Raw genomic sequence first — 6,826 nt, 5'->3', positions numbered from 1 at the left:
GGATATCTAATTTAGCAGGTGAGGGTCATGAAATATTTTTTCTTTCACGTCAATGGTATCTGCGCACTGCTTCCGAATGAAACTGCCATTGTGTGTTATTACGCCTCATATTGCGCAATAGGGGCCATCCATCCGTGTCAAAAAGGCCATTGGAGAGCTTTGTAATGTGCTAACTGAAGATTATAAGGAAATCAAGTAAACATTAGAAGAACTTATGCTGAAAACGAGTATCGGGGAAAATAAAAGCTAAGGAGAGGAAATCCAAGAAGTGATATGAGAGAACATGTTTCCTAAACCAATGCCAGCTTCCTAATAATCGAGAAATCAATGATATTCTTCGATAGTGAATCCAAGTCACCAGAACGAAAATTGACAAGCTTGTAGTAAAAATTCTGTGAAAGAGATGTCGAGAAATGCCACAAAGTCCCTACGTCAAAACACAATCAGGTTAACATCAATTTTTTGTATAGGCAACCAATCAAAAGGAATGCTTTCCTTTCCAAATCGCGGACAACAAAGGTCGACACAAAAAATTCACACTCGATCATACGCTGTGATCTAATAACTATGCCTTTGCAGTACTAGTTCTATATTGGGTACTACATTTATGCCAAAAAACAAAGCGTTCCATGTTAATATTGCAATTCTCTTTCGCTGCGAAAGATTACAAGAGGTGAAAGGACCAAATTTCTTTGCGTATGGTTTCGAAACAATACGTCATTGAATTTACGGGCGAATAAATTATCTGGAAACCTAGACAAAGCTGCATGATGTTACCTATAGAACTAAGGAACTTACACCTGCACAGAAAACTGAATAACACTCCTTTTTAACTAATATATCGTTTTGTTACGGGATGGCAAGCGAAAGAACAGGACAGCATGAAGATATGTGATTGATATATGATTTAATATGATTCAATGGCTGCGCACCTCACTCCTCGCGTCACTCTTCGCTTTGTTGTTGTCTTCTTCGCAACGATATGATGAAATGATATTTGGAGCAACTGCTGTTCTTAACTATAGGTAAGTTTATAGCGTTACAGAAAGACGCATTAAGGTTGTTTTAAAACAATCATCGTAAACCACGAAATCCGCCTACGGGCAGTAAACCATCGCACCAAATACATGCGCTTTTGAGAAGCATGCAAGCAAAGCAACCTCTCCAGTGCTCATAAGTCGTCTAAATAGCCGGAATTTGTTGAGCCACTGGGCTGAGGGTAGCCACGTTTTCGAAATTCTAAAAACTGATATCGATATTACTTACAGTGAGCTACACGCCTCTCAGCAATTAAGGAGCCTAACGGTAATAGTCCGAAAGTTGACTGTTCAGTATTAGTTAACCAGCCTGCTAGTTAGCACATCTGTACTCTGATGTACTACACCACTGACAATGCTATGCCTAAAAAGCCCTCTTCTAACTCAAAAAGCCTGCTTTTAAAATTGTTTAAATCATGGGTGAAACACCCTGAATATAATCTTGGGGGGCCTCACCACTCTTCCTTGGTCTTCGTACTGCGACTAAGGCTAGCTTGAGTAAACGAACTCGAACCGGAAGCCCCTAAGCAGGCAGTGACGCAGAATATATTCCCCCTCAGCCACCAATCCGCCCAGTCATTCATAGCTACTGCGATCATTTGTGTTTGATAAGTGGCAGTTCAGTGGCCATGGCAGTCCAACGTGACGTCATCACTTTGTTAGTCATTTCGAGAACCAACATGGACTAATGTCCAGTTCTCTTACTATGTAATGTTCATCTCAAACAGCGATGCTTCGTGAAATTTTGGACCATACAATATTTAAGTAAATGTACGGCTGCGGCAAAGATTTTATGAATGCAAATGCCATGTAGCCTCTTACAACCTTCTCCGAAAAGTAATAACGACTCATCCATGTCAGTAAACTTACCTTTAGAGTTTCTTTCACGGTGTTTTCACTCCAGGATTCACCGCCACCAGGGCCGCCGGACTTGCCCATTTTGCTACGCAGGCCATCCCCGACAGCCACACAGAGCAAAGCAATCACCACTGCAGTGCAATCAACAAATGACATCTTGAGGTGCACTTATCCACTCTCGACACTTTTGCTATATAGCCTCTTGAGAAAGACCCTGTATTTCTTAAGGACCTTTTGGAGGTATTATTTCTAGCAGAAGCTGACAGCGAACTGTGAGCTCAGATCGGCTTCCAATAATTTATTATCTGTGGTGATTATTATCTGTGGTGTGAGGGGACCGAAGAAAACACGGCCGTGAAAAAAAGAAAAATATTAAGAAAAAACAATGATCAGTACCGAAGAACCAAAGAAAAAAAACAGAAAGAAGAGTTGGAAAGAAGTCATGACTGGTTCTGCGGCACAAAAGAAAGGCTCACCCAAGTGCACCGTTACCAGGCTCTGAGGTATCGGAACCTGTAACCACCGAGGCTTCGAAATCCCGGACTCCGAACTGCGCTACTGTGCGACATCTCATCAGATGTCCAGCCCAGCCAACGCATGGTGCTGGTTCATTCATTCTGAATTTATTTCAGACAACGGAAAGGTTGTCCAGGTTGACGTGATTGTATGTCGACGCCGCGCCCCATCGGAAGCTCTGAAAGCAGCTGGAGCTGCCGAGCGCCGCTGAGGTGTCAACCTCCTGCCCGTGAAATGTGAGACAGCGCTTCTACCGACATTAGTTTGATAAGGCCAGTAACTGTGCCACTGTGTGTGTTGGTTCTTCTGTCCCACAGGTAAAACCGTGGTATGAGGTTTTTTATTCATTTATTTATTTACTGTACCCTCAGGGCCAGAGGCGTTAAAGAGGAGAGCGGGTTACAAAGAGTAAAACAAAACAATGAATACAATAGAGTGAATGGTATTAGACAACAAATTCAACTTTCTCCTGTAAGCTATATCTGTCGACTTTACTAAGACGTTTGACCCCGTAAATCCCGATATCTTACTTTTAAAATTGGAAAGGTATGGTATCTGTGGCTTTTGTTTGGATATGTTTAGTTCGTATCAAATCCAAAGTAAACAGGCTGCCTTTTTGGGGGAACCCAATCAGATTTAAAGCCTATCCAATGTCATGTTCCCCATGGTACCCTTCTAGGTCACTTTCTTTTCAGTGATGATATTACTGATCCTGTTCAAATTCTTCCAACATTCGATTTATTGTGTATGCTCATGACATTAGCTTCTGCCTTAATTGTTCAACAACTAAGAATTTATTAACCAGAGAAAAAATTGTTCTTGAATCTCTCAACAGATCATCCAAATCAAATCGAAAAGTTGTCAATACTAAGAGATCTAAAGCTGTTTTATTTCGGCCATTTAATTTTCAAATTATTTACCACACCATTTTTAGATTATAACAACACAATATAAACTTATGACAACTTTCAATCTTTGGGCGCCATCTTAGATGCCATTTTTTTTAAATATTGTAAACGAACTATTGCAGTCCATTGGAAATTATTGCAGATGACGTTCGGAATTTTCTCCGGAATTATAGCTGTAATCTATAACGCAATATTCCAATCATATCTCTGCTATTGTCATTTCATGTGGGCCACTATGCCAAGTACAAGCTTTAAAAAGCATTTAATGCTTGAAAAGACAGCTATTAGAATAATTCCCGGGGATAGATTCACAGAACATAGTCATGATTTCTCACATAGTCACATAGTCATCACTCAGAGGGCTGGCGTCACGACTTGCTGGGGGTGTCCGGTACACAGAAGGCTACCCAGCACCTCCACCACATGTCACGTTGTAGTGACGGCAGTCCAGCGGTCAGGAAGACACCAGAAAGACTTGCAAACGTAGCTCTTTGTTTGGGCTGACTTACGCCCGCAAAAGAACTGAATCACTCGGTGGCGGCGTAAACAACAAGCGTGCTCGTCAATCGTCGAACTACGAATCCCCGCCGCTCGCGGCATCGTTCAATTTAAAGCCAGCAAGGAAACTTCGAGATAACAGGTCAAGATCATCTACAGTAATCTGGAAACACGTAGATGCAGCTCTTCATGGCTGTGATCAATCGAGATTAATCCGGTCGCTTCTCGCGTCACAAACAAAAATGATAACACCCCTTTCCTGCGGCCTTGAGTGCGAACGAACGGACGCTACAATGATACGTGGCAGTATTAAAGGGCCACTGACCAGGGTCCGGACATTTTTGAAAAACAAGCCCACTGCATAGATGAGGCATCGAAGATAACCTCTGCAAAATACTAGAGCCATGCGCGCCCCGAAAAGCTGCGAAAATTCAAATCAAAGCCCGTTCGTTCTTTCCTTCCTTCAAAAACGGGCCCCGCCCACTACTCTGCACCCCGCTGACGTCAAGGGTGGCTACTTTCGCTAAAGGCACTCCATTGGTGCATCGTTCTGACTGACGGGAGAAGGTTGGGCGTAGCCTTGGCGTCGCGTCGTCTGCACAAGGCTTTCCGCAGCGCCTTCTGTTCTGGCTCATGCCTCCAAACCCGCATGAAGGAAAAAAAAAAAAACTGCGGAGGGAGCGTGCGGCGACAGCCTTGAACCCTTGCCATAAAAAGTAAAAAATAGTAAAACTGAGGGAGTTGGTTCGCCCCCCCTCCCCCCCCCCCGCCGTGATCACGTCACGAGAAGCTCTGCGTGCGCGCTCCCTTCTCAGTTTCTTTTCTTCTATGCGAGCCCCCCAAAACAAGGTTTTAATTAGTAGTGCAGCAGAGCCTTTCCCTCGCTCGTCCACTTGGGCGCTCCGCATAGACACCGCTTATCCTCCATGCATCTTGCGTACGCCCTGACTCCAATGAACGACATGGGCTTCGGAGCGGAGAAAAGACACAAACACACAGAACACAAACACACATGAAGAAAAGCAAACGGGCGGTTGCCGGGTCCGCACTTCGCCGTGTGTTTCGAACAGAAACGACTTCCGCCCATCCGCTCGTGAAACGGTGGGGAGGCCTAAAAAAAAAAAATGAAAAGGTGGCTCGCTAACTGGGAATGACAAACAGATGTATGAAAGGGTGCGCTCGCTAACAAGTCTAGGTGGTCGAGCCGATCGCGCCTCTCGATCGTTCAGTGTGCGGAGAAAATGCGACGACGCTGTTTCAGCCCCAGCAGCAAAAACCAAGAAAAGAATTCTATTGAAGGCGGGGCCATGACGTAGCCCCGTGACGCACTCCACAGACACCACGCCTCCGGCTTACGTCGGAGAAGGAAGGGGTGATTTTGCCTTGCCGAGCCTACTCGACGAGGAGCGGGAGAGAAGAATTTCGAGGAGGGAATGGAAGGAGAGGAGGCTCGCTGAAAGAGAGGTAGAGAGTGTCTGCTGAGCTGGGGTGGTCCGTGGCCCTTTAAAGGTGCCCTGCGACGTACATAAAGCATGGGGTCTTTATTCTTTGTATGCAGAGTAAGGGACATTGTGAGTCCCGAACGCGCAATGAGATCACCGAAATCATAATATTTGATATTTTAATCTTCGCTAGAAATGCTTGTTTCGAGCCGATGGTGTCGCAACGCGGCGGCCATTTCATCATCATCATCAAAACGTTTATTTCCACCGAAATGAGACTCCTTTTTGGACCCCCCGGCACGCAGGCCTAAGGGAGCCCTACTTAGGAGCGTCGCAAACTAAGGTCTGGTGAAGACACATTGTCTCTTCACGGCCTCAGCCGCCAGGCGGATGGCTTGTTGCTGCTTAGCGGGGTCCTCGCTCCGCAGCAAGGTCTCCCAGGCTTCTCTATCTTCTATCTTTTGCTCGGCGCCCGGGCTTCCAGCACATTCCCATATGACATGGTCGAGAGTGCCCCTCTCCCCGCACGTTATGCAATATTGGTCTTTCTCCTCTTTGGTGTTATTGTTATGTATACCCAGAAGGGGCTTATATGATTCCCCCCTTGCAATCTTCTCCACGCAATTGCCTCCTCTTTTGCGAGGGAACGGTCGGGCGGCGGAAATGAGGAGGCATCCAGATAGGGCGCTGCCTTTCTCATTGGTTGGGCGTCCAGTTTGCATATTGTTCCTTTATACTTGCGAAATGAATCCAAAATATTATGTCTCTGAGTACTGAAAGCTTTTCGCATGCCACAAAAACTGGAAAAAAGCAGGGAAAGCGAATGAAAACTAACAAGAATACAGCTAGGGGCGACACTTTCCATTCCGCTTCAAACCTTCGTGGCAGCCAGCGCTGTTCAAAAAACGTTGGCTCAGATCAGAAAGCGCGCGCGTCGAGACCGGCCGTGACCATACCAAGACGGCAGCGAAAAAAAAAAGCCAGTCGACAAGAAAGGCCGGACAGGAGACCAGAGTCGAGTTTGGGGGGGGGGAGGAGGAGGGCTACTGCCCACCGCCTTCCAGTCCGACTAAAAAAGAAACTTCGGGGAGCTTCCTTTGTTGTTAGTCACCCCTGCCCTGAGTACGGCGTCGCGTACACGGGGGGAAGACGCCGTCAAAATGCGCGGGTGTCTACAGCCCCGACAAAGCAACAACTGCATGGACGCTTCCGCTGCGTGTGCGCCAGACGCGGTTCTGATTGGTAGCGCCCAATCTCGGTACTGGGTGAGTGAAATGGGCGAGTGAAGTGCGTTTTCGTCTGAGCTTTTCATTTCGAATTTTCAGAGTGGAATAACTTTCGTTTGCATGCTCCGATTTCAATAATTCTTTTTGCTCTGGTCTCTGGAAAGCATGATGAATCTATTTAATGATATTAACTGGCACCGAGGAAATCATCGCGGTGCCCCTTTAATGTTCTCTTCGAATACCGGCTGTAATATTAACTTCTCGTTCTCTTCTCTTGCAGCAGCTGTATGTCTTATGTCCTTTGCCGAATTGAAACCCAAGAAGGAGTATATTTTCAACTG

Source organism: Amblyomma mixtum, chromosome 8, assembly GCF_055824585.1.
Source record: "Amblyomma mixtum isolate Tamu chromosome 8, ASM5582458v1, whole genome shotgun sequence".
Classification (NCBI taxonomy): domain Eukaryota; kingdom Metazoa; phylum Arthropoda; class Arachnida; order Ixodida; family Ixodidae; genus Amblyomma; species Amblyomma mixtum.
Note: the sequence above shows the minus strand (reverse complement) of the source record.